Source organism: Dendropsophus ebraccatus, chromosome 2 (assembly GCF_027789765.1).
Source record: "Dendropsophus ebraccatus isolate aDenEbr1 chromosome 2, aDenEbr1.pat, whole genome shotgun sequence".
NCBI lineage: Eukaryota > Metazoa > Chordata > Amphibia > Anura > Hylidae > Dendropsophus > Dendropsophus ebraccatus.
The window spans coordinates 164,151,562-164,177,412 of NC_091455.1; the positions used below are offsets into that span (position 1 = coordinate 164,151,562).

Genomic DNA, 25,851 nt, shown 5'->3' on the forward strand with positions numbered 1-25,851 from the left:
GGTGTGTGTGAAGGCACCCTGCAGCAGATTTGATGGTGCAGATTTGATGCTGTGTTTAGTTAATTAAATGAAATCTGCTGCGGATTCGCAGCAGAATATCGGCTGCGGATCCGGTAAGTGTGAACGTACCCACCTGTATAACACTTGTCTGTGTCTTCTTTCTGCTCTAAAATAGCTTCATTTTATCGGTGGACAGTGTCACCTAGGCGGGGCTTCACAACAGTTGGGCACTCAGGAGATGGAGCCCAACTGCCATGCAGCCCACTTGGATGACACTGCCTATATAGGAGAGGGTCCCAACTGCCATGCAGCCCACTTGGATGACACTGCCTATATAGGAGAGGGTCCCAACTGCCATGCAGCCCACTTGGATGACACTGCCTATATAGGAGAGGGTCCCAACTGCCGTGAAGCCCCACCATGGTGACACTGTCAATCAATAAAATAAAGCGATTTTAGATCAGAAAGAAGACACAGACAAGTGTTTAACAGGTATATATTGAATGTGCAGCGTCTTAGCTTGTGGATGGTGCAGAGAACCACACATAAAGTAAGGGCAGTGACCGTATCCCTTTAACCCTCCTCCTCATAGAGAACACAGGATTGATTGGCTGTGTGGAAAATTCTTATGTATGTGGAGGGTGGGGGCTGCACAGGAGAGATAACTGACGGACATCAGCTATTGAAGGTGTATGGCCACCTTTAAGGGCTATTCCGGAAGTGCCGACCAAGGGCTCTATTCATAACAGAGCCGAAGGGGTCCCCTCCCCCCTTGCGATCTCCTACTTTTTCCTGGAATACCCCTTTGTCTGTCTTATTCAATGCGGTATAGTATCAGCAGCTCTCTCCTCTTAAGATGTCGTATCATCCGCTGCTTGTTGGATCTCGTTTCTGAGCTCAAGCCCCAAGCTGAGGGATGTCATCACTTCTGATCAGCCTTCATCGCCATCTCTTTGTCATGTACACCATACAGATATATAATTAAGGGGAGAATATAGCAATGATTCATAAATATAGCAATGAGAGGACATGGTAGGGGAGAACATTACATATCAACAAAACAAATGGGATTTAGCGGTTTCAGAACTGGGGTAGAGAGGTTAGCAATGCTATATGCCTCTGCAGCCTTATGTCAAAATGCACCATAGTAGCTCTTGATGCATAATCCCAAAAAAATCAGCATATTTAGTTTCACCCCCCAGGCAATCACTGGTGAGTAAAATTCACATTATTGGATATTTGGCAGAGGGTAATAACAGCAAAAAATGTGTTATGTCATAATTAAAACAGCTCAAAAGACAGAAAATTACAATTATGAATATGCATGCTACTGGCATAGAAAGAAGGCTTCTATTCTAAAGATAGAAATCTAAAAAAATAAAAAATATTCCAGAAAAATCTAAGTATTACAGATACACTGGATGTCTATTAAGCCAATACCTTGTATAGTATAATGATCACAAAACCATATTGTGAATATGCAAAATGAGTGTAAGAAAAAAGGATTTATAAAAGTTGAACTATATGAGATCTCAGTAAATAGAAGTCGGTTAGTTCTGCAGGTTAGACCACAGGGATACCTCAAATTAAAGGGGTTGTCCTGCGAAAATCTTTTTCTTTCAAATCAACTGATATCAGAAAGTTATACAGATTTGTAATTTACTTCTATAAAAAAAAATCTCAAGTCTTCCTATACTTATCAGCTGCTGTATGTCCTGCAGGAAATGTTTTATTTTCAGTCTGACACGGTGCTTTCTGCTGACATCTCTGGCCTAGACAGGAACCGTCCAGAGCAGGAGAGGTTTTCTATGGGGATTAATAGAGAACCGAGATAAGAGTTCCTGTCTCGTCCGGAGATGTCAGCAGAGAGCACTGTGTCAGACTGAAAATAAAACATTTCCTGCATGACATATAGTAGCTAATAAGTGTGGGAAGACTTGAGATTTTTTAATAGAAGTAAATTACAAATCTCTAAAACTTTCTCATCAGTTGATTTGAAAGAAAAAGATTTCCGCTGGACAACCCCTTTAGGTACCGATATCCAATAGTAATCTCTTATTAAATCTATGTAGTGCTGTTACTTGGAGCAGCTCTACACTGCCTTGATACTTCTGGACAATAGAGTTATGATGCCCCAGATAAATTAATGTTCATTTTCGTCAAAACAGAGTAACAAGCTTAAGTAAATTTTTGGTAGATCTTATTTTACAGACTCCTCTGCGTGCAATTAAATTTCAACCTAAAGGGCCTTTTAAACGGGCCAATTATTGGCCAGCGGCGGCGTTAGAAACTCTCCAGCAGCCGATATTTGGGCTGTGTAAAGCTGAGTCATCAGCTGATGATTATCGGCTGATTCTGTTTTGAAGCTGTTTTAAAATGTATCTTTATTGGCTGCACATCTCCCAGTGTAAACAGAGGTTTGTGCAGCCGATAAAGGGGAAACGGCATATGTATATAGTTTCCAGGTCCCAATCTGTCTATACTTGCCATGCTGCTAGTGATCCAGCATCTGGTTTTCTGGTCCTCCAGCCGCTGCTGTAACTTCAAGCCGGCACTGCCATCATTCATGCAGCCCCCACCGCTCAATTTCTTGTGTAAAGGCAAAGCAAACTAGCTGCCGATCTCTCTGATTAGCACTCGTTTGCGGTCCCTATGTCTGACAAACCTTCCTGTCTTAGGGTAGCTTCACACACACCGTATCGCAGCGGATTTTCTGCTGCGGATTACAGTGCAGTTAGGGGGCCATGGTGAGCTTCCGGGACAGACAGCCTGTTACACCCGCCCGTAAGCTCACTGTCCGTCACATGTCGTCACATGTCCGCCACCGAGCAGGAGAGGAGAAAAGTTCGGGCACAGCAGGGCTGCAGCAGTGAGCTTCCAGGCCGTTATGTAACAGTTTGTCTGTGCCAGAAGCTCACTGCACATGGGGGACCCCTACCTGCTTCCCCTGCCCCTGTAACCCCGGCTGCCTCCCTTCCCCAGTCACCCCCAGCTGCCCTTCTGCAGATGAGTTGTGGCCGGAGAAGTCTTCATGATGGCCTTTCCAGATGGAGAAGAAAGCGAAAAGTGAGTGACAGCAATCAGAGTAGCCTTCACCTGTTAATCATTAGTAACTGCACTGCAACTTATATAGTGTGCAGATGGTCTGTGTACCATTGGTATCTAAATTGGTCAGTGTATGGTTTGCAGTAGTGTACTGACACAGCCCCGCGTAGGGTACACTAGTGCAAACTTTTAAACTGCCTAGGAGCTCCCGACCTCATAATTAAAGGGAACCAATCACCCCGAAAATCCATCTTAAGATAAGGAAACGTGCTGGCACATCACCCAGCACGTTTCCTAAACATCCCCCTGTAACCTCCGTGCCCCCCTCCATCAGTCAGTAATCTTACTTTGAAGAAGTTCCGCGCTGTATGTAAATTTCTGGCAAGTAGTCACGGTGGGCGGATTTAGTCAAGGTGGGCAGGATCAGTCACAGGTCCTGGGCGTCTGTAATGGCTGTAATCACACCCAGAGGGGCGTGCTTGAGGTCTGCCTTCCATCCACGTGACCCGGCGGCTTGCGTTTCACGTCGGCAGCGCGCTGACATCATCCACACGCAGCGCAGACGTCTTCTGTAGTCCGCGCATGCGCAGTACGGCGGGAGCCGACGCCGACGTACTGCGCATGCGCGGACTCCGGAAGACGAAGGCGCTGCGTGCGGATGACGTCAGTGCACCGCCGACGTGAAACGCAAGCCGCCAGGTCACAAGGATGGAAGGCAGACCTCAAGCACGCCCCTCTGGGTGTGATTACAGCCATTACAGACTCCCAGGACCTGTGACTGATTCCGCCCACCGTGACTACTTGCCAGAAATTTACATACAGCGCGGGACTTCTTCAAAGTAAGATTACTGACTGATGGAGGGGGGCACGGAGGTTACAAGGGGATGTTTAGGAAACGTGCTGGGTGATGTGCCAGCACGTTTCCTTATCTTAAGATGGATTTTCGGCGTGATTGGTTCCCTTTAATCCTGATGCTAGGAGTCACAGGTCTGCAGAACACCAACCGTGTACGGACACAATTGTACAGAATGTGAATGTGTGTAAACGACCCCTTAGTCACCGTGGTGGTAATGGTGGTGGTCATGACGAGGTGATAATATAAGTTTCTTATTTACAGGTATTATTGGTAATATTGTTCTTGGTGTACTGGATTTGGTTACTAACAGTGTGACGGTATTATATGGTAGGGGTAGATGTTTTGTTCTATCCCTATTAGTGCTGTTCTGGGGTCACTTCCCTACACTGATCCCCCACGGAACTATATATTCTGATCTCCCACAAAGCATCCAGTGTACAATGCACCTAGGGCCAGTGGCGTCGCTAGGCATGAACATTCGGGGCACAAGCCCTAGCCCCGAAAGTCCCCCCCCGTCACCCACGGCTCGCCAGCGCTGAAAAAACTGCAGCGGCGGCCTCTAATAGTGATCCCTGGCCTGCTCGCATTGCCTGTCCCCAGGTACCGCCGCGGCACACGCATCCAATGAACAAGTGGCGGATGACGTCATTGCATGAGTGCGCCACGGCCAGCCGTAGAGGTGCCCAGCTCCCGCCCAGCCTCTCACCTGCCTTTGGAGTTTGGACGATCATCTTCTTCACCCTGGCATCCTGAACCCTTATGACCTGGACTGTTCCATGTGGACTGCTGAGTGAGCTGTGTCGGTGACAGCTGATGGTCTCCCCAGTGGCGTCCTCACTGCTTCCGCGCTGCTGTAGGCATTAGTATAGTGGGCACTGAGTGGTCGGAGTCTTCCCCTGGCCATGGGTCTTTCCTCATTTACTGCACTGTTGCCCCAACCTGTAGTGCCTGGTGGTGGGGGGAGGGGAGTTTAAGGTGAGGTTGTGTGTGTGTGGGGGGGGGGGGTCAGAGGGGTAGTGTGTGTTTGTGGAGAGTGTCAGGTGGGGATGTGTGTGTGTGTGGGGTCAGGTGGGGTAGAGTCTGTGGGGGGGTAAGGTGGGGTAGTTTGTGCGTGGGGGGGTCAGCTTAATTGCAGGCAGAGGGGGGAACTTTATTACTATGGTGGGTACAGCAGGCGCATTATTATAGAGGGCACAGTCGGGGTATTATTACTATATGGGCTTACAGAAGGGGGCATTATTACTATATGGAGGCACAGCAGGACACATTATTATTATATTAGGGGTACAGCGGGAGGCATTATTACTATATGGGGCACAGCAGGAGACATTATTACTATATGGGGGCACAGCAGGAGGCATTATATTAATTTTTGGCGGCACAACAAGAGACATTATTACTATATGGGAGCACAGCAGGGGGCATTATTACGATATGGGAGTACAACGGGTTCCTACATACAGGGGCCATCACACTTACCTACTCAATTAAATGCCCATGATACCAAACAGTGGAGTTTCTACTGTATGGGAGCCTATAGGAGTGGAAAAAGGAAGGAAGTTGGTGGAAAAGTGTGGAGCCTAATATGTTTGTCTGGCAGGTTCTGAAGAGATGAATTGTAGCTGGAAGAAATCATGGTGGTCTGAGCCAGATAGAGAGGAGAAGGGAAAAAGAACATCTCAGATCAAAGAAGACGTCACATGTGAGTCACTGAATGAGGTTTTTGCATTTTGTATAATGTTTTCTGATAGGAGTTCCCCAGTGTGTACAGAGGGAGCTTCCTGGGTCACTCTCGCAGTGGTGGGCACCACTGGGGTGTACCATGACCAATGACAGTGAGCCTAACAGGAGCCCAGGGCAGGTTGCTACTTGTGTCTTCTTAGCCGCAGTTATTATAAGTGGCGGGAATAGAGCTAGAGTAGTCATTGGGGTTACTAGCTTCTGCACTGGGCTCCTACGCTAACCGCTTATGACGGAACTCAGAGGGCCCGTGCCCCATTTGTTTTAGGACCCTAGCAATGCCCCTGCCTAGGACCCAACTACAACATCTGCAGGCACTACAACTCTCAGCATTTACTGACAGTCTGCAGCCCTCAGAATATGCTGGGAGTTGTAATACAGTAAGGAGATGATCCTCTGATAACTGCCGCTGTAGACAGATGTATTGCCGCACCTTCAGGGCTGATGGTTGTCACCCACAGATTGCAGCTAACAGGAACCATTGCACACAGTGATTTATTAGAGGGTTTGTTCTCTGAGAAACTACAACTCCCAGCATAACCTGAGAGCTTTATAAATGAAGGGTGTTCTGAGAGTTGTAGTTTGACTGAAAATGTTATTCACAAGGGATTTGTCACAGATACAGAATCCAGGAAAGGACTAGGATCATTTCCTCTGGTGGGCCCCAGGTACCCCTGTCCGACACTGATCTATATATTATTTCCTTTTATTATCTTAGGATAAATATATGTTTAGCCCATGTTTATATTCAGTTACTGTAATCAAAGTCACTATTTGGCGATAGAGGTAATTCTCTCTCTAGTTGGAGCAGATCTTTTGCCATTAAATAATTGGAACCTAGAATGTACTTTAGAGATATTAATAGTATGATCTTCTACCTTTTTGAAATATTCCCTATGAGCCTAGCAGTGGCTGATCTTTTTCTTGGGCACTCTACAGATTCTCCTTGCTCAAGTAAATTCTCCAACTACTAGAACATTGTGAGTTATTGTATATGTCGAAGACTACAACTTCCTGCATGCAAAGTTGAGTTGTTTGTGACTAGTTTTTCTGTACTAGATACATTTAAATGTACCAGTTTCCCTTCAATTGCAGGTCTACATATAGGATGCTGATTTTTGTCAGTCCTATAGATACTAAAGATGAGCTCAACTTGAGCATGCTCGAGTCTGATTGTTCGGCATTTGAGTAATACCCCTGTGGTGTCCCACCATGGGTGTTGCGTATGTGCACCCCAGTGAGTCGTGCACTCAGGTAAAAGTTGGAGATGAAGTGCCTTGGTGGGGTTCAGGGTGGGCCTTTGGGGTGTGGGACTTGTGCGCTTGCACAGAGCGCCTCACTCCCGGCCAGCTGGGGGGCGCTCCGGCAAAGAAATGCACTGCACATCTAACTACAAATAGAAGTTAGATGTGCTGTGTTTCTGCCGGAGCGCCCCTGACCACCCCCCTCCTGCAGCACTCAGCTCCTCTCCTCCCCTGCACGGTGCCGGAGCATGACGTCACCCGGACCACATGTCCCCTTACCGAAGTGCGGTCCAGGTGATGTCATGCTCCAGCGCTGCACAGGGGAGGAGAGGAGCTGAACACTGGGTGAAGTCATGCCACGCCGGCGCTCAGGTAAGAGAACTGGGGATGATAGTTGTGTGTGGGGGGCTGATAGTTGTGTGCATGGGGGGGCTGGGGGGTGATAGTTGTTTCGGGGGCTGGGAGTGATAGTTGTGGGGGGAGGCTGGGGTTCATAGTTGTGGGGGGGGGGCTGGGGGTGATAGTTGTGTGTGGGGGAGGCTGGGGGTGATAGTTGTGTGTGGGGGAGGCTGGGGGTGGTAGTTGTGGGAGAGCTGGGAGTGATAGTTGTGTGTGTGGGAGGGCTGGGGGTGATAGTTGTGGGGGGAGGCTGGGGCTGATAGTTCTGTGTGGATGGGCTGGAGGTGATAGTTATAGGGGGGCTGGGGGTGATAGTTGTGTGTGGGAGGGCTGGGGGTGATAGTTGTTTCGGGGGGCTGGGAGTGATAGTTGTGGGGGGGGGAGGCTGGGGGTGATAGTTGTGTGTGTGTGAGGGCTGGGGGTGATAGTTGTGGGGGGCTGGGGGTGATAGTTTTGTGTGGGAGAGCTGGGGGTAATAGTTGTGTGGGAGGGCTGGGGGTCATATTTGTAGGGGGAGGGTGGGGGTGATAGTTGTGTGTGTGTGTGTGAGGGCTGGGGTGATAGTTGTGTGAGGGCTGGGGGTGATAGTTGTGGGGGAGGCTGGGGGTGATAGTTGTGTGTGGGAGGGCTGGGGGTGATAGTTGTGTGTGGGAGGCTGGGGGTGATAGCTGTTTCAGGGGGCCGGGGGGTGATGGTTGTGTGTGTGGAAGGGCTGGGGGTGATAGTTGTTTTGGGGGGCTGGGAGTGATAGTTGTGGGGGTGAGGCTGGGGGTGATAGTTGTGGGGGGGCTGGGGGTGATAGTTGTGTGTGTGTGAGGGCTGGGGGTGATAGTTGTGTGTGTGTGAGGGCTGGGAGTGATAGTTGTGGGGGGGCTGGGGGTGATAGTTGTGGGGGGGCTGGGGGTGATAGTTGTGTGTGAGGGCTGGGAGTGATAGTTGTGGGGGGGCTGGGTGTGTTAGTTGTGTGTGTGTGAGGGCTGGGGGTGATAGTTGTGGGGGGAGGTTGGGGTGATAGTTGTAGGGGGGCTGGGGGTGATAGTTGTAGGGGGGCTTGGGGTTATAGTTATGTGGGAGAGCTGGGGGTGATATTTGTGGGGGGAGGCTGGGGGTGATAGTTGTGTGTGTGTGAGGGCTGGGGGTGGTAGTTGGGGGAAGCTGGGGGTGATAGTTGTGGGGGCGCTGGGGGTGATAGTTTTGTGGGAGGGCTGGGGGTGATAGCTGTTTCAGGGGGCTGGGGGTGATAGTTGTGTGTGTGTGGGAGGGCTGGGGGAGATAGTTGTTTCGGGGGACTGGGAGTGATAGTTGTGGGGGGAGGCTGGGGGTGATAGTTGTTTCGGGGGGCTGGGAGTGATAGTTGTGAGGGGAGGCTGGGGGTGATAGTTGTGTGTGGGAGAGCTGGGGGTGATAGTTGTGGGGGTAGCTGGGGGTGATAGTTGTGGGGTAGCTGGGGGTGATAGTTGGGGGGTAGCTGGGGGTGATAGTTGGGGGTAGCTGGGGGTGATAGTTGTGGGGGGGGGAGCGGGCCGCGGTTCGAAAAACGGACCGCGGCATCGGTACCTGGTGGTACATCCTCTTTAAAGGGTGGCCAGGATCTCTGACAGGAACCAGAAAAGGGAGTTAGTTGTTGGAGATCCAAGGGGACAGATGCAGGAGAGATTAGCTCTGAGAGATACTTTCTTTATACAAGCAACCACTACTTTCACTATGCAGTGCTAAGCCACCTTTAGGGTATAAACACACACACCGTATACGCAGCAAATATACTGCTGCGATACGCAGCAAATACGCAACAAATACGCAGCAGATTAGATCTAAATAACTGAACACAGCATCAAATCTGCTGCAGATTTGGGGGAGAGAAGCCAAGTAGAACACCCTAGCCCATGCCAGGAACCCCTCGAAACCGCGCAGGGCGATTTCCTAAGAGTCAGAGGAAGGCTGGGGGCAGAAGGCGGTCAGACATTAGTTTAAACGTGAGTACGAGTATCACTTATCTACATACATATATATATATATACAGTCACGTCAGAGTACAGGATCGACCTTGGGCAGGGGTCCTCTGGCAACTCCTCTTCTCTCTACCTCTACAAAAGGTATTAAAGGAAAAGTCTGGCAAAAATTTTTATTAAAGGGAACCAATCAGCCCAATCGGGCTCATATGGTTCCCTGAACCACTGTATACGTACCGGCCGCAGCTGCAGCAGAAGCTGTATACCCGGAAAGAAAAACTGTTTAATGCCCCGGGCGCATGACAGGCAGCGGCGGGGAAGTAGTCATCTGGGCGGCTCCCCGCCCATATCTAGTCACTGCTCTCTGCCTGATGGCGTGCTCAGAGGGGATGATTGACAGGCAAAGAGGTCCCTTACTGGCCTCTCTGCCTGTCAATCATCCCCTACGAGCGCACTGACAGGCAGAGAGCGGTGACTAGATACGGGCGGGGAGCCTCCCAGATGGCTACCTTCCTACCTCTGCTTGTCACACCCCCGGGGGATTAAACAGTTTTTCGGTTATACATCTCCTGCTGCAGCCGCGGCCGGTATGTGGCACGGCTGCTGCAGGAGCTGTATACAGCGGTTTAGGGCTGGTTGTTTCCCTTTTAGGGTAGCCTCACACGTACCGGATCTGCAGCGGGACCTGGCCCCTTTAACCCCCTGCCGCCGTAGCCCCGAGCATACATTACCTGCTCAGCGCCGCGGCTGTGTGTGACGCTCCCGGGAGTGTCACACACAGCCGCGGTGCTGAGCAGGTAATGTATGCTCAGGGCTGGGGTATGGGACCCATTCAGCTTCACACTACAGGATCCGCAGCGGATTTCGCTGCAAACTCACAGCGTGAAATCCGCTGTGGATCCGGTATGTGTAAAGCTACCCTAAGGGTGCGTGCACACTACGGAATTGCCACGTATAACCCGCGGCGTATTCCGTCTCTTGTCCCTGCACTCAGCGGCGCGCATATCCGCCCATGCCATAGATACTATTCTATGTACGGGCGGATTCCGCGTGCCGTCGAAAGAAGTGACATGTCAATTCTTTCGACGGAACGTGGAAATCGTCCGTGCACAGAATAGTGTCTATGGCACGGGCGGATATGCACAGCGCCGCGTGCGGGGACGAGCGACGGAATATGCCGCGGGTTATACGCGGCTATTCCGTAGTGTGCACGCACCCTAAAGCAGTGTTTCTCAACTTCAGTCCACAAGACCCATCAACAGGTCATGTTTTGAGGATTTCACAGGTGATATAATGATAGTCAGTGCACCATTAACTGGCACAGCTGTTCATTGTATGGGATATCTGCAAAACATGATCTGTTGGTGGGTCTTGAGGACTGGAGTTGAGAAACTCTGCTTTAAAATATTGTATTGCCCCTTAAGGCTGGGTTCACACACAGTATATTTCAGGCAGTATTTGGTCCTCATGTCAGGTCCTCATAGCAACCAAAACCAGGAGTGGATTAAAAACACAGAAAGGCTCTCTTCACACAATGTTGAAATTGAGTGGATGGCCGCCATTTAATGGCAAATATTTGCTGTTATCTTAAAACAACGGCTGTTGTATTGAAATAATGGCAGTTCTTTACCGTTATATGGCGGCCATCCACTCAATTTCACCATTGTGTGAACAGAGCCTTTCTGTGTTTTTAATCCACTCCTGGTTTTGGTTGCTATGAGGACCTGACATGAGGACCAAATACTGCCTGAAATATACTGCATGTGAACCCAGCCTTAAAGTTATAAAAATCCCCAATATACACTTATTACGGGAAATGCTTTTTCCCTGCACTTACTACTGCATCAAGGCTTCAGTTCCTGGGTAAAATGGTGATGTCACGACCCGACTCTGTGAGGGCTGTGGCTGCTGGAGAGGATGATGGCAGAGGGACACTGAAGAACACAGGGCACTGGAGGGACACTGAGCATCCCCCTACCATCATCCTCTCCAGCAGCCACAGCCCGCACCGCTCTGGGAGTCGGGTCGTGACATCACCATGTTATCCAGAAAGTGAAGCCTTGATGCAGTAGTAAGTGCAGGGGAAAAAGCACTTTAAGGGTGCCTTCACACTTACCGACTTGCAGCGTAAGTCTCGCTGTGAGTCTGGCAGGTCCTGGCAGTTCCCTGTCACTACATACTCTCAGCTGTCTGAAAGACCGCTGCGAGTATATAATTCTGCCGCCCCCTTAACCCCTTTGGCTCCTGCTCCGATGTGTCTGTATATACATTACCTGTCTCCTTGCTGCACAGGGTCCCTGCGTCCTGCTCTCCCGCCCTCCCAATCAGTGGCTGTGCCTGGGCAACACACTGATTGGCTGGGCGGAAGAGCTGTACCCGGGACCCAGTGCAGCAAGGAGACAGGTAATGTATATACAGACAGTGGCATAGCAACCGCGGTCGCCGCCGTGACTGCGCCGCTGGCAAGGGGGGGCCCTCGGAGCCCCTCCTTGCCACCACACTGCCCCCCTCCCACTTGTGACCGCAAGCAGTGTTTTGCTTACGGTCACAAGAGGAAGGCTGGAACTGGCCCCCGTCTCTCAGACTGCTGAGAGTATGTAGTGACAGGGAACTGCCAGGACCTGCCAGACTCGCAGCGAGATTTACGCTGCGAGTCGGCAGGTGTGAAGCTACCCTAAAGGGAATCTGTCAGCACCTGGGCTTGTCCCGAGGTGCTGACAGTGTAGTCCAGATGTGTGTCCCACATTGTCTGGCCTCTCATTCTTTTTTTCCGCAGTGCTATAGTTTAACCCCAATCCGTCCCGTTACCTTCGTATCAAGTGTCATAGAAGTGTAGTGGCGAGGCGTTCGTGCCACACCTCGGCACGCCTCACCACTACTGCCTCCTCATTGTTTGGCGTGGCTGGTCAATGCGGCCCACCCTCCTGCTTGCCGGTGACAGAATCTTCATGCGCGCATGCGCCGTTGCTGGCACGGGCCGTGTGCGGCCATTTGCTGGCTCGCGCCTGCTCCCTGGATGTGTGTGTCCTGCGCGCTCCTGACGGTGTTAACGGACATGCGCCGTAGTGCGAAGAGGGGTGGGGTGGCGCAGGCCTGCGCCGCTACCCCCCGCACTACAGCGCATGCGCGTTAATGCCGACGGGAGCGCGCAGGCCGCATGCTCCAGGGAGCAGGCACAAGCCTGGGAAGCAGGAGGGCGGGCCGCAATGACCAGCCACGCCAACACAGGGAGGAGGCAGTAGTGGTGAGGCGTGCCAATGTGCGGCAGGAAGGCCTCACTGCTACACCTCTATGACACTTGATACCAAGTTAACAGGACGGATTGGTGACAAACTATAGCACCAAGGACAAAAAGAATGGGAGCCCAGACAATGTGGGACACACATCTGCACTACACTGTCAGCACCTCGGACCAGCCCAGGTGCTTACAGATTCCCTTTAAATTCAAAGCCCCATTGACTTATTTATTTTTTCTTTTAAAACTCTTTTTATTCAAAAGTACATTTGAAAGAGAACAACAGATTGTACAGGCATATTTTCAGGTAGGCAAAAGAAAAAAAAAAACAAGTACAATCCAAATTTAACCTGTTGTAACAAAGGAGGGCGGAAAGCAGTCAGAACAGTCTTGACATATAGAACACAGACAATACTTTGTATTTTTTAACTAGGGGAGGAGGGTGAGAGGGGGTTGGGATAGCTGAACCAGAATGTCATAGGGGAGCTATTGACTTCTATGGTATTTCTCTAGTGGAATCCATGGTGAAACATAAATCACGGTGGGAGATTTATCAAAACTGGTGTAAAGTAGAAATGTCTCAGTTGCCCCTAGCAACCACAGATTCTACCTTTCATTTTCCAAGGAATCTGTGAGGAATAAAAAGTGGAACCTGGTTGCTAGGGGCAACTGGGCCAATTCTACTTTACACCATGTTTGATAAATCTTCCCAGTGGTGCGTCAATTCTGCCATTGCACTCTACATATTTTAGGTACATCAGATTAGGCAACTGTTCACATTCAGCTCTGACAGCCTGCTCTTCCTCACCGCCAAACAAAGTGTACAAGTATTGTTATACCAATGGGCCCCAAGCTGTGGCTCTCCGGCTCTGGGGTTGCAAAAATATTTTTATCTTGTACTTGAAATGATACAAATAAAGTCTTTCACATAAATAACATAAAGAAAGTCACCACAGTGTAACGGACGGACAGACGCCAGATGGTCTTCGCACCATGCTCCGGTGCACAGCAAGTCTCAGTCCTTACGAGGCTCTCACCCTCTGGGAAATGATGACGCAGAGACGTACGCTACGTTTCGAGGGAGGAGCCCTCTTTCTCAAGCGCTGATAGTAAGTGATCCCACCACCATATTTATACTAAATACGTAATGAATAACATGTCACTATAAAAACAAAAAATAACAAATATTTAGAAAACAAAGTAACAGATCATTACACTTACTAAAAACAGGGCTATAACTATGTGCATACACTCTTAATTTCTAAACTTACATAGTTTTAGTTCTAATTGCACTGATATAGCCTATTCTTACGTCATTTAAATAGATGAAATATACTCTCAACATTCTGAAATACATATAAAGCGCTCAGCTAACCTCACTTGCATTTTCTACAAAAATACGGAAAAGTTACACATTTCGTTCAGTCCTTTGGGGGCCACGCAATCCAGTGTATATATCCAATATGTTTCTTTTTGGAGTAACCTTTTTCTCATATCTGCTTTACTCCCCATTGTAATTTCCTCTAGAATAACCCATTTGAGGTCAAATACTTTGTGTCTATGTTCGTGGAAATGTCTCGCCACTGTTGTTTCTCCAAAACTTTTTTTCTCTTTTATGTCACTTTCTATAGTCTGTTTCAATTTCTGTGCGTAAGTACGAATCGCTGACCTATGTTCATTGATTCTAATACGCACTTCTCGTGACGTCTGACCTACGTAAACAAGCCCACATGGGCATTTCAACATGTAAATCGCATTGCTGGTTCTGCATGTGAACATTCCCTTCAATATAATTTGATTACCATTCTGTGGATGGCATATAAAGCCACCTTTTATGATGCTGCTACAATTCTGGCAGGATAAGCAAGGGAAAGTACCATTTTTACAAGATCTCATCTTTATCTGTCTTGTCCTTATTGTTTTTCCAATATCTGACCTAATAACATTATCAGCAATAGACTGTCCCTTTTTATAAACAAAGTATGGAATTTGTTTAACCCCTTAAGGACAGAGCCTGAAATGGCCTTAATGACAGAGACAAATTTTATGAATATGACCAGTGTCACTTTAGTCATTAATAACTTCGGGATGCTTTTACCTATCCGGACGATTCTGAGATTGTTTTCTCGTGACATATTGTACTTTACATTTCTGGTAAATTGGAGTCGATACTCATAACAAATCTTTATGAAAAAAACCCAAATAATGTGAAAAAATGTGAAAAAATGCATTTTTCCAACTTTGAAACTTTTTTGCGTATACAGAAAGTGGTTATACCACATAAATTATATATTAAATAGCATTAGCAACATGTCTACTTTATGTTGGCGGCATTTATTAAACTATCTTTCATTTTTTTTAGACGATAGGAAGCTTAAAACATTAGCAGCAAATTTCCAAATTTTCAGTAAAATTTCAAAATCAGATATTTTTAGGGACCTGTTCAGGTTTAAAGTGTATTTGAGGGGCCTGTATGTTAGAAAGCCCCACAAAGCACCCCATTTCAGAAACTGCACCCCCCAAACTCTGCAAAAGCATATCCAGAAAGTGTTTTAACCCTTTAGGGGAGTCACAGAAATAAAAGCTAAGTGTGTAAGGAATTTGAAAATTTTAATTTTCTGTGCAGAGATTTTATTGTAATCCAATATTTTTCATAATTATAAACCTATTACCAGAGAAATGCACCCCAATAATTATTGCCCCGTTTCTGCAGTTTATAGAAATACCCCATATGTGGCCCTATTGCGCTATTTGACGCAACCACAAGCCTCAGATATAAGGGAGCGCCTAGTGAATTTCAACGCCTCCGTTATATTTGGTCATTTTTGACTGTACCACTTCAGGTTGGCAGAGGCTCTGGGGTGCCAAAACCTAAAAAACACCCCTAAAGTGACACCATTTAGAAAACTACACCCCTCAAGGAATGTAACAAGGGGTGCGGTGAGCATCTGGACCCCACAGGTGCTTCACAGATTTTCCGAACAATATGGCGTGAAAAAAGAAAAATTTATTTTTTACACTAAAACGTTGTTCTAGCCTTCAATTTTTCATTTTCTTAAAGGGATAAGAGGCAAAAAAAGACAAAAAATGTGTAGCGCAGTTTCTCCCGAGTACAGAAATACCCCACATGTGGCGATAGAGTGCCAGGGGGGCGCAGGACGAGCCTCCAAAGGGAAGGAGCGCCAATTGGCTTTTGGAAGCTGAATTTCACTGAAAAGGATTTCAAGGGCCATGTCGCATTTACAGACCCCTCGTGCTGCCAAGACACTGGAAACCCCCCACAAGTGACCCCATTCTGGAAACTACACCCCTCAAGGAATTTAACAAGGGGCACAGTGAGCATATGGACCCCACTGGTGACGGGCACAAATGTGGAACAATGTGACGTGAAAGGGAAAAATTTCATTTTTTCACTTTCATGGCACAAATGTGCCCGTCATCAAGGGGTCCATATCCTCACTGCACCCCTTGTTAGATTCCTTGAGGGGTGTAGTTTCCAGAATGGGGTCACTTGTGGGGGGTTTCCAGTGTTTTGGCAGCACGAGGGCTCTGTAAATGCGACATGGCGTTCATCATCCATTCTAGCCAAATCCAACCTCCAAAATCCAAATGGCGCTCCTTCCCTTCGGAGGCTTGCCCTGCGCCCACATGGCGCTTTATGTCCACATGTGGGGTATTTACGGACTCGGGGGAAATTGCTCTACACATATTGTGTGTTTTTTTCTCTTTTAACCCCTTGTGAAAATGATAAATTCAAGGCTAAACCAACATTATAGTGTAAAAAATGTAATATTTCATTTTCACGCCACATTGTTCCACATTTGTGCCCGTCACCAGTGGGGTCCATATGCTCACTACACCCCTTGTTACATTCCTTGAGGGGTGTAGTTTCCATAATGGGGTCACTTGTGGGGGGTTTCAACTGTCTTGGCAACACAGGGGCCTTTTGAATGCAACATGGCCCCTCGAAATCCATTCCATCCAAATCCAGCCTTCAAAAACCAAATGGCGCTTCTTCCCTTCGGAGGCTTACCCTGCACCCGCATGGCGCTTTATGTCCACATGTGGGGTATTTCCGTACTCAGGGGAAATTGCTCTACACATTAAATGTTTTTTTTTATCTTTTAACCCCTTGTGAAAATGAAAATACATGACAAGATTAATGATTTAGAGTAAAAATTTTACAAAAATTACACTAAATGTTGGTCTAGCCTTGATTTTTTTCCATTTCCACAAGGGGTTAAAAAAGAAAATGAACACAAAACGTGTAGGGTAGTGTCCCCTGAGTACGAAAATACCCCACATGTGGGCATAATGTGCCATATGGGCACAGGGCAAGTCACCAAAGGGACAGAGCGCCATTTAGAGGCTGGAATGGAGGATGGAGGCCATGTCGCAATTACAAAGCTCCTGTGCTGCCAGGACAGTAGAAACCCCCGACAAGTGACCCCATTCTGGAAACTACACCCCATAAGGAATCTAACAAGGGGTGCAGTGGGCATATGGACCCCACTGGTGACGGGCACTTACGTAGAACATGTGCCGAGAAAATAAAAAATACAATTTTTTTCATTTTCACGTCCCAAATGTGGCCGTCACCAGGGGGCCATATCCCCGCTGCCCCCCTTGTTAGATTCCTTATGGGGTGTAGTTTCCAGAATGGGGTCACTTGTGGGGGGTTTCTACTGTCCTGGCCGCACAGAGGCTTTGTAATTGCATCATGGCATCCTCTAATGGGAATGGCGGCCATACCTATTTAGCTGGGGAAAAGGGACAATTCTAATTTATTTGGGGGTATTAGGCCAATTATTAGTTTATAAGGTTGGAAATGACAGGTGTCCATCAAATTCAACCTGTGTTGATCCAGAGGAAGGCAAAAAAAAACCCTCGTAAGGCAGACGACAGTAGCCTCATCACAGGGGAAAAATTCCTTCCTGACTCCATAATGGCGATCAGAATAATCCCTGGATCAACGTGACCCCTGAAATAGGAATAAGGGACAGAATTTAGATAATGTAGAACCCCAGTGACGTGTGGTGCGCCTTGAAGCGATCCAGTATGCAGAGGCCGGGGTGATCAGGACAGGTGTCACACTGGAAAATGGTGTCCTTCCTGATCCCCCTGTTACGCCACACTCTCCACTTCTTCTGGGGTCTCCCTTTCTCCAGTGTGGGGGACGTCACCTGGAAAATGTTGTCCTGGTGCGATACGGGGTCCTTCATATCCAGAAGCGCTGGGTCCGCTCCATGGCTGCTAAATATTAGGGCTCTATTACTACTTCTGATATGTTCGGATCGTGCCGCAAGCTACAGTAGCTCGGGCAGCGAGGGACCGGAAGAGGGGGTGCTGGTATAAAAGTTATCCCCGTACAGGTGGTGACCGTTATCCAGCAGTGGGAAGATCAGTTCCCGGACGATCTCCCCACTAACTCGGAGGATGGGGGGGGAGGGGGCATCTGGGGGCTGGATTCGAGTGTCCCTTCCTTCATACACTCTAAGGGTACGTGCACACTGCGGAATCGCAACAGATAACCCTTCGTGCATTCCGCAGCTGGCACCCACCGGCGGACTGATGCAGGCGCACCTCTCCGTCCGTGTCATAGACTCCATTCTATGCACGGGCGGATTCCGCTCTCCGTCCAATGTGTTCATTCTTTGGATGGACGACGGATTCCGCCCGTGCATAGAATGGAGTCTATGACACGGGTGGAGACATGCGCCTCCATCAGTCCGCCGGTGGGTGCCAGCTGCGGAATGCACAAAGGGTTATCCTTCGCCATTCCGCAGTGTGCACGTACCCTGGATCTGTAAGTGTACCCAGAGGTACGCTCACACAGTTTGTAGAATTTCACACCATACCGTCATCTCTTATTGGGACGGTACTGGCGGAAAAGACGTGTCTGGGGGGCAGCGTACGCTACGCTACCCCCAGACACGTCACTGGATGATGAGGATGAATGGAGGAAAGAACGATCCCCCCATTCATCCTCACTGGCTGTTTCGGTGTCGGAGGTAATAATAACGTATCCCTCTGACGCCGAAAACACCCTGGGGGCCGTCTTTATACGGGGATTGGTATATGGGGTATATAGTGGTGTAGTGTCAAACTTTATTCAATGTAGTGTGGTGTAATGTAGTGTTTTTTACGTGTTTTTTTACAGTAAGTATAAAAAAAAAAACCTACGCCAACAAAGGAGTTGCTGCTAAATGCCGCACTTATGTGCGGCACTTATAAGCAGACCGTGGCAGTAGGATATAGAAAAAAAACACCCTACGCCAAAAAGGAGGAGTTGCTGATTAGCAGCGCACTTTCGTGCGATGCTGATCAACACTCAGCGGCGATAGGGTGCGGAAAATAGAAAAAAAAAAATTTGAAAAAAAAAAAAAAAAAATTCTACATTCTGAATATCCCTGTAGCTGCTGATAAGTGTATTACACATATCAGCCGCTAGGGGGCAGCAGAGCGCAAAATACGGAAAGAGCCGACGCTGGAGCCGAAAATAGCCGAGAGAAGCCGAACGTGACGTCACGGAAGAAGCCGAAGACCCGAACGAAGACGAGAACGCCGCGAACCCGGAAGACGCCGATCAGGAGCCCGGGACAGGTGAGTAATGTACAAATACCTGCTCTGGACCCCTCGGCTACCTAGCTGAGGGGTCCAGGGCAGGTATTTACTATTTTGTGGGACTCTGATCGCCGTGCCACCGGCCCGATCGCCGTGAACGGCCGGCCGGCCGTTCACGGCGATCGGGCCGGTGGCACGGCGATCACCATTACTTTTTACAGTAATGGCGGTCGGTGCCGTCCTCGGACAGCACCGACCGCCATTTTTTTCCGGGTCATCGGGTCGCCGATGACCCAGAAAGGTTCCGATCGCCGCTATTGGCTGATCTGAATTGATCAGCCAATAGCGGCGATCGTAAGCACGGGGGGTGTTAACCACCCCCCGTGCCGTGAAGCTAAGATGGCCTGCTATGATTTATAGCAGGCCATCTTCCCCGACCGCTGTGTGTGAACACGCAGCGATCGGGGAAACATCGGGCGTAAATTTACGCCCTGATACGCCAAGTACCAGGGCGCGAGGGCGTAAGTTTACGCCCGATGTCGTTAAGGGGTTAAAGAGTCTACCATATTTATCATCAAACGCCAATAATGACCAGTATTTATTTATAGTTTTTCTGATCAGTGTAGCATGACTATCGTACTTAGAAATAAACATTATATTATCTTTATCCCTTCCTTTTTTATTGTTCTTTTTTTCTAGCAGGTCTTCTCTTGACATAGCATTGACCTCCATGACAACTTTGTTTATTTCGTTACGTCTATAGCCCCTGTCACATAATTTTTCGGCCATCTGTTTACTCTGTCTCTTATATGTCTCGTTGTCTGTACATATCCGTTTCACTCTCCGTTTAACTGACTTTTGGGTATACCCTTAAAAGTTGTAGGGGCATGATGGCTAGTGCGTAACAAAAGGTTATTACGATCCATCTCTTTTTGGTATAGTTTGGTATCCAGGTGTCCATCATTTAACATGATCTCGACATCTAGGTACCGTACCACATTTTCATCCGCTTCTGCGGTAAATTCTATCAGCTCATGAGCACAATTCAAATGTTCCACAAAGCTAGTAAGCTCATCTTTACTGCCACTTTAGTGACATAAAAGAGAAAAAAAGTTTTGGAGAAACAACAGTGGCGAGACATTTCCACGAACATAGACACAAAGTATTTGACCTCAAATGGGTTATTCTAGAGGAAATTACAATGGGGAGTAAAGCAGATATGAGAAAAAGGTTACTCCAAAAAGAAACATATTGGATATATACACTGGATTGCGTGGCCCCCAAAGGACTGAACGAAATGTGTAACTTTTCCGTATTTTTGTAGAAAATGCAAGTGAGGTTAGCTGAGCGCTTTATATGTATTTCAGAATGTTGAGAGTATATTTCATCTATTTAAATGACGTAAGAATAGGCTATATCAGTGCAATTAGAACTAAAACTATGTAAGTTTAGAAATTAAGAGTGTATGCACATAGTTATAGCCCTGTTTTTAGTAAGTGTAATGATGTTACTTTGTTTTCAAAATATTTGTTATTTTTTGTTTTTATAGTGACATGTTATTCATTACGTATTTAGTATAAATATGGTGGTGGGATCACTTACTATCAGCGCTTGAGAAAGAGGGCTCCTCCCTCGAAACGTAGCGTACGTCTCTGCGTCATCATTTCCCAGAGGGTGAGAGCCTCGTAAGGACTGAGACTTGCTGTGCACCGGATCATGGTGCGAAGACCATCTGGCGTCTGTCCGTCCGTTACACTGTGGTGACTTTCTTTATGTTATTTATGTGAAAGACTTTATTTGTATCATTTCAAGTACAAGATAAAAATATTTTTGCAACTTCAAGTTGGATTACAGTTCCATTGCTGTGGTTATTAACGATGTGGATACCGGGTCAGCGGCTTGGTTTTTGATTGGGACATAGTCACACAGTGTATTAAGCACCAGTACCAATTTTATTATTTGCTCTCCGGCTCTGGGGAACTGGGCTCCTGTGCCCCGGGGCTGGGTCTCCTATGCCCGGGCTCTGGGGATCTGGGCTCCTGTGCCCGAGGGCTGTGGCCTCCTGTGCCCCGGGGCTGGGTCTCCTGTGCCCGGGCTCTGGGCTCCTGTGCCCGGGGGCTGTGGCCTCCTGTGCCCCGGGCTCTGGGCTCCTGTGTGGGCACTGGGGATGCGGGCTCTTGTACCGCTGGGCACTGGGGATGCGGGCTCTTGTACCCCTGGGGCTGGGTCTCCTGTGCCTGGGGGCTGGGGATCTGTGCCCGGGGGCTGGGGATCTGGGCTCCTTAGCCCGGGGGCTGGGGATCTGGGCTTCTGTGCCCGGGGGCTGGGGATCTGGGCTCCTGTGCCCGGGGGCTGGGGATCTGGGCTCCTGTGCCCGGGGGCTGGGGTGTGCGCTTCTGTGCCGGGGGGCTGGGGATCTGGGCTCCTGTGCCCGGGCGCTGGGGATGTGGCCTCCTGTGTGGGCACTGGCGATGCGGGCTCTTGTATCCCTGGGGCTGTGGGCTCCTGTGCCCGGGGGCTGGGGATCTGGGCTCCTGTGCCCGGGGGCTGGGGATCTGGGCTTCTGTGCCCGGGGGTTGGGGATCTGGGCCCGGGGGCTGGGGATCTGGGCTCCTGTGCCCGGGGGCTGGGGATCTGGGCTCCTGTGCACGGGGGCTGGGGTGTGGGCTTCTGTGCCCGGGGGCTGGGGATCTGGGCTCCTGTGCCCGGGGGCTGTGGCCTCCTGTGCCCCGGGGCTGGGTCTCCTATGCCCGGGATCTGGGCTCCTGTGCCCGGGCGCTGGGGATGTGGCCTCCTGTGTGGGCACTGGCAATGCGGGCTCTTGTATCCCTGGGGCTGTGGGCTCCTGTGCCCGGGGGCTGCGGCTCCTGTGCCCGGGGGCTGGGTATCTGGGCTTCTGTGCCCGGGGGCTGGGGTGTGGGCTCTTGTACCGCTGGGCGCTGGGGCTGTGGCCTCCTGTTCCCCGGGTCTCCTATGCCTGGGCTCTGGGGATCTTGGCTCCTGTGCCCGGGGGCTGCGGCTCCTGTGCCCGGGCGCTGGGGATCTGGGCTCCTGTGCCCGGGGGCTGGGGATCTGGGCTCCTGTGCCCGGGGGCTGGGGATCTGGGCTCCTGTGCCCGGGCGCTGGGGATCTGGGCTCCTGTGCCCGGGGGCTGCGGCTCCTGTGCCCGGGCGCTGGGGATCTGGGCTCCTGTGCCCGGGGGCTGGGGATCTGGGCTCCTGTGCCCGGGGGCTGGGGATCTGGGCTCCTGTGCCCGGGCGCTGGGGATCTGGGCTCCTGTGCCCGGGGGCTGGGGATCTGGGCTCCTGTGCCCGGGGGCTGGGGATCTGGGCTCCTGTGCCCGGGCGCTGGGGATCTGGGCTCCTGTGCCCGGGGGCTGCGGCTCCTGTGCCCGGGCGCTGGGGATCTGGGCTCCTGTGCCCGGGGGCTGGGGATCTGGGCTCCTGTGCCCGGGCGCTGGGGATCTGGGCTCCTATGCCCGGGCTCTGGGGATCTTGGCTCCTATGCCCGGGCTCTGGGGATCTTGGCTCCTGTGCCCGGGCGCTGGGGATCTGGGCTCCTGTGCCCGGGGGCTGGGGTGTGGGCTCCTGTGCCCGGGGGCTGGGGTGTGGGCTCCTGTGCCCGGGCGCTGGGGATCTGGGCTCCTGTGCCCGGGGGCTGGGGATCTGGGCTCCTGTGCCCGGGGGCTGGGGATCTGGGCTCCTGTGCCCGGGCGCTGGGGATCTGGGCTCCTGTGCCCGGGGGCTGGGGATCTGGGCTCCTGTGCCCGGGGGCTGGGGATCTGGGCTCCTGTGCCCGGGGGCTGGGGTGTGGGCTCCTGTGCCCGGGGGCTGGGGTGTGGGCTCTTGTACCGCTGGGCGCTGGGGATGCGGGCTCCTGTGCCCGGGCGCTGGAGGACAGGTGGGTGACTACAGGTGCCTCAGCTCCGGGCTCGGTGCGGACTGCGCCTGCCCGGCCCCGCCCCCCAGCGTCACTCCAGCTTTTTTTCTTATTGTCCCGTCGTCACTGTTTACACCGTTACCTGGGAGACCGGCAGCCGGGACCCGCGGAGCGGCCACCGAGCATCGCACTATGTGAGTACACGGGGCTCTGCCAGGCCGGGGCGGGACGGGCAGCGCTGCCACGATACAACTTTCCTCTCCGCAGCCTGTGGGTCTCCGGGTGCATGCTGAGCCTTGTAGTGTTCACCACCTGTCAGGTGACCTTCCACCACATGCCGGCCGGGGCTTCACAGGTAGTTTCTGCCCCATGAATACTTCCCCCTTTCTGCCTTCTTACCCCCAGTACCACGATAATGAAAATGATTGACATAAAGTAGCTTATATATCATAGACCTGTAAGGATTGCCACAACTAGGTATTGGCATAGGAGACTGTGAGAGTCCTGTAAGTGGCACCATATGTACTACTACACCACATAGGGCATTATTGCTTCCAGTGTCCTGTCACTCCATCAATCCATCTCATGTATTGGATTTAAAGGGTCTTTACGCTTCCAGGGGAGGGGGATGGCACCCAGGTCCATCTAGACATAAGGCGCTATGCGCACCTTGTATAGTGTGTACGGAGAGTAGGGTTACTTTATAGGCCAGGAAATACCAGGTAAGTCTGGGTTTACACTGCCTTTTTGCAATCCGTTTTTGTCGATGCATTTGTGTGCATCCATTTTGATCTGCCTTTCCGTTGATTTCCATTATGAAAATGCGGATCAAAATGGATCCGTTTTCTTATCGTACACAAAAACAGTCCACCTCATTTTTGTGCCCGTCAAAAAAAACGGATTCGTCAATGGAATAATGGATGCACACAGATGCATCTGTTTTTTCATGCATTTTTTGCAAAAAACATATTGCAAAAATGCAGTGTGAACCCAACCTAATGCTCACATTGAATCCGTCCATAGACCTGATGGATCCCAGGGGAGTGTCTTTTACATACCTGGTAGATAGTTATGTGTCAGTATAGCCTTTTATGACACACAAAGGTATAAAGTCACTGTAGGTCCTTCAGGCATTATCAGCTGTAGTTTAGCAGCCACTGACACCATCTAATGGTGCGTTTACACAGACAGATTTATCTGACAGATTTTTGAAGCCAAAGCCAGGAACAGACTATAAACCAGGGACAAGGCTTCAAAAATCTGCCAGATAAATCACCATTAGCTGCATTGTCTACGGTCCATTTACACAGAAAGATTATCTGACAGATTATCTGCCAAAGATTTGAAGCCAAAGCCAGGAATTGATTTGAAAAGAGGAGAAATCTCAGGCTTTCCTTTATGACCTGATTTCTGTTTATAGTCTGTTTCTGGATTTGGCTTCAAATCTTTAGCAGATAATCTGTCAGATAATCTTTCCGTGTGAATGAGACCCTATATGTGAGCATAGCCTCCAGGGAAATGATGCAGCACTGCAATGAAATGAGCAATAACTGCAATTAAATGAGGCATTCACATTACATTTTCATTGCGTTAGGGTGCGTTTACACAGAAAGATTTATCTGACAGATTTTGGAAGCTAAAGCCAGGAATGGATTTGAAAAGAGGATAGATCCCAGCCTGTCCTTTATGACCTGATCCCTGTTATAAGTCTGTTCCTGGTTTTGGCTTCAAAGATCTGTCAGATAAATCTGCCTGTGTAAACGCACCATTACACATAGCATTTAATTTGTGCAATTTATGGTCCATTTACACTGAAAGATTATCTGACAGATTATCTGCCAAAGATTTGAAGCCAAAGCCAGAAACAGAGTAGAAACAGACATCAGTTCATAAAGGAAAGCCTGAGATTTCTCCTCTTTTCAAATCCATTTCTGGCTTTCGCTTCAAATCTTTGGCAGATAATCTGTCAGATAATCTTTCTGTGTAAATGGACCCTTAAATTAACCTGTCCATTTAAGGCCCTATTCCACGGGCCGACTCTAATGGTACTTTTACACGGAGCGATAATTCGCCCAATCGCACGATTAACGATTTTGAATGAACAATGGTTTTTTATAACGATCAGCGTTTAGACGGAACGATGCATCGTACGGAAAATTCGCTATGCGATCGTTTAAGCCTATCTCACACATAGGTGAAATCGCTGAAAGAATGTTTACACTGAACGATCTGCGAATTTTTTGCGAACGATCAACGTTGATTTGAGAACATGTTGAAAGATCAAAATGAACGATTTTTTGCTCGTCGTTTGATTGTTCGCTGCGTTTACATGTACGATTATCGTTCGAATTCGACCGTTATCGTGCAAAAACGAACGATCAATCGTTCCGTGTAAAAGGACCATGAGGAGCAAACGAGCACTGTGAGCGCTCGTTTGCTCCTCATTCCCTGCTTGCTGCCGCTATTCCACGTGTCGCCAGCAGTGGGCAGCCCATAGAGGATAGCAGCGGTCCTCTGCCACCACTTGTATTCCATGGAGCGACGGCAGCAGATCGCTGCTATCATAGTTGCATGTTTTTCAACATGTTTGAAAAACAAGCAACGCAACAATCAGCCGACGATCGTTGCCCTCTATTCCACGGGACGATTATCGGCCGTAATGACTGATATCGGCCGAATACGGCAGATAATCGCTCCGTGGAATAAGGCCTTTAGGCTATTCTGGCAGCCTAACTGGACAGGTTGATTTAACAGAAGTGCTATTGAATTAAAGTTACATTGTGTTGTTAAAGTGTTTTATTTATTTTTTTGAGCAGTGTGTGTGTATATACTGTATATAGGCCTGTGCAAAAAAAAATTGTTGTTTCTTTCTCACTTTCCACATATACAGCTTCCTTTTTGGGGGCTAGTTATTCGTTTTATCAGCAGCCTTCATGTAAT

General features: G+C 49.5%; 1 protein-coding gene across 9 annotated transcripts in view; it reads left to right on the forward strand.

Moving 5' to 3' along the window:
* The first annotated feature begins 311 nt into the window (after positions 1–311).
* Positions 312–25,851, forward strand: part of NEK10 (NIMA related kinase 10) — a 156,763-nt gene continuing 131,223 nt past the window's right edge. For 7 of the 9 annotated variants that reach the window (XM_069958651.1, XM_069958655.1, XM_069958654.1 and 4 more), the window contains exon 1: positions 312–492. The gene's annotated coding sequence lies outside the window, so the exon portion shown is untranslated. Of the gene's footprint in view, positions 493–22,942; positions 23,106–23,162; positions 23,267–25,851 lie in introns of those variants that run through there. The other 2 variants (XM_069958652.1, XM_069958653.1) reach the window with 2 other exon arrangements.